Raw genomic sequence first — 2,806 nt, 5'->3', positions numbered from 1 at the left:
TTTTCCAGGAATTTATCCATTTCCTCTAGATTTTCTAGTTTATTTGCATAGAGATGTTTCTAGTATTCTCTGATGGTAGCTCGTATTTCTTGTATTTCTATGGGATCAGTGGTGATATCCCCTTTATCATTTTTTATTGTGTTTATTTTTTTCTTCTCTCTTTTCTTCTTTATTAGTTTGGCTAGTGGTCTATCTTTTCAAAAAACCAGTTATTGATTTTTTGATGGGTTTTTTGTGTCTCTGTCTCCTTCGGTTCTGCTCTGATCTTAGTTATTACTTGTCTTCTGCTAGCTTTTGAGATTGTTTGCTCTTACTTCTCTAGTTCTTTTAATTGTGATGTTAGGGTGTTGATTTAAGATTTTTCCTGCTTTCTCCTGTGGGCATACAGTGCTGTGAATTTCCCTCTAAACACTGAAAAATACAAAATGCTTCACGGATTTGCATATCTTCCTTGTGCAGGGGTCATGCTAATCTGTATCATTACAATTTTAGTATATGTGCTGCCGAACGAGCACCTTATTTGTTCTTCTTATCATAGAGGATCCAACATATACCTTTGTGATATTATCAGTATGTAGATGTTAGTTGAAGCTGCATACATATAAATGACATGATCTAGGAAGAATGTGTGGTGGAGAAAGAAAGAGTTGAATATGGAACCCTGGAGAATAACAACATTTAAGGTTCAGGCCTTTAAAGAAGTCTTTTTCCTGCAGATTGGGAAAGAGTAGCTAACCAGGTGAGAGACAACTAGAGAGTGGAGAATTCCAGAAAAATACAATGTTTCAACTGTGATGGAGATATTAGGGATGTCAAATGCATCAAAAATGTCTAGGAAGATGAGAGTGGATAAGTGCTGTGTTTATCAACACAATTGTTCTATTCCTTTTGAGAGGTGAAGCTGGCTGGGCTTCTGGGTTGGATGGGAACATGGAGAACGTTTGTATCTAGCTAAAGGATTGTAAACGCACCAATCAGCACTCTGTGTCCTCTGTGTCTAGCTAAAGGATTGTAAACGCACCAATCAGCACTCTGTAAAAATGCACCAATCAGCACTCTGTAAAATGGACCAATCAGCAGGATGTGGGCTGGGCCAAATAAGGGAATAAAAGCTGGCCATCTGAGCCAGCAGCGGCAACCCACTCAGGTAGCCCTTTCCACACTGTGGAAACTTTATTCTTTCACTCTTCACAATAAACCTTGCTGCTGCTCACTCTTTGGGTCTGCACTACCTTTATAAGCTGTTAACACTCACTGCAAAGGTCTGCGGCTTCACTCCTGAAGTCAGTGAGACCACAAACCCACCAGGAGGAACAAACAACTCCAGGGGTGCCACCTTTAAGAGGCGTAACACTCACTGCAAAGGTCTGTGGCTTCACTCCTGAAGTCAGTGAGACCATGAACTCACCAGGAGGAACAAACAACTCCGGAAGCACCACCTTTAAGAGCTGTAACACTCACTGTGAAGGTCTGCGGCTTCACTCCTGAAGTCAGCGAGATCACGAACTCACCAGAAGGAAGAAACTCCGGACACATCTGAACATCTGAAGGAACAAACTCCAGACACACCATCTTTAAGAACTGTACAACTTATTGTGAGTGTCTGCGGCTTCATTCTTGAAATCAGCAAGACCAAGAATCCACTGGAAGAAATCAATTCTGGACACATTTTGGTGACCACGAAGGGACTGTTGCCTATCGCCAAGTGGTGAGTACCATCGGACCCCTTTCGCTTGCTGTTCTGTCCTATTTTTCCTTAGAATTCGGGGGCTAAACACTGGGCACCTCTTGGCCAGTTAAAAGTGACTAGCATGGCCGCTGGACTAAAGACACGGGTGTCAGGCTTTCTGGGAAAGGGCTAACAACCACTGACTCTTTGGAGTTGGCAGCATTGGTTTGACTATAACCAGCTTCTGCTTTTCCTGTACTTCTGGGCTGAGCCAAGGGTCAACAGAGAAGAAAGCCATTCAGCTCCAGGGTCTCGATAACAAGTTGGTTGACCCTGTGGCCATAAGCGGAACTCTCAAAGTTACGTCGCCCAAGTGAGACTTGCCCATCTATCTTATGTATCCTGACCCTTCCCTCCTGGGTCCTAATGCCTGTCAGACAAACTTCCTCTCACCTCTCTTCTCCAAGGCTAGTCCTGCTTCTAAAAACCATTCCCTGTTTCTGGTGCTTTTCTAGTTTCTCCTATAAGAATGATTTCTAGTATAAACTCCAGGACTCTATTCCCTTCTTTAGGCACCCGGGCTTACCAATCAGAAAGACATAATTTTTGCTCAAAGTCCCATTGTAGGGGGGACTATCTGGAATTTTAGGATCCCTCCTTGGACAAGCAGGCCTAACAAAAGCTATTTCTGAAGCTATGATACGGAGAGCCTCAGAAATTGTATCTTTCTTATTCATGTAAGTGAGGACAAAAGGCATGACTCTTCCAACTCTGGAGATCTCTTCCCTCCCTCAGGGTATGGCTCTCCACTTCATTTTTGAGGCATAACATCTTTATAGGACGGGGATAAAGTCCCAATACTAACAGGAGAATGCTTGGGACTCTAGCAGGTTTTCGAGAATGTGTCGGGAAGGGCCACTAAATCCGACATTCCTCAGTCCTCCTTGTGGTCTAGGAGGAAAATTAGTGTTTCTGCTGCTGTGTTGGTGAGTGCAACTATTCTGATCAGCAGGGTCCAGGACCGTTGCGGGTTCTTGGGCAAGAGGTGTTTCTGCTGCTGCGTCGATGAGTGCAACTATTTCAATCAGCAGGGTCCAGGGACCACTGTGGGTTCTTGGGCAGGGGGAGAAACAAACA

At 43.8% G+C, this 2,806-nt stretch overlaps 1 pseudogene; it reads right to left on the bottom strand.

Annotated features, from left to right (window-relative positions):
- Nucleotides 1-414: 414 nt before the first annotated feature.
- Nucleotides 415-515, bottom strand: LOC114676501 (U6 spliceosomal RNA; annotated as a pseudogene).
- Nucleotides 516-2,806: the final 2,291 nt, after the last annotated feature.

The sequence above is a fragment of the Macaca mulatta genome, chromosome 2, assembly GCF_049350105.2.
Source record: "Macaca mulatta isolate MMU2019108-1 chromosome 2, T2T-MMU8v2.0, whole genome shotgun sequence".
NCBI classification, from domain to species: Eukaryota; Metazoa; Chordata; class Mammalia; order Primates; family Cercopithecidae; genus Macaca; species Macaca mulatta.
The sequence above is the reverse complement of the archived record's forward strand: the minus strand, read 5'-3'. Positions and strand labels throughout refer to the sequence as shown.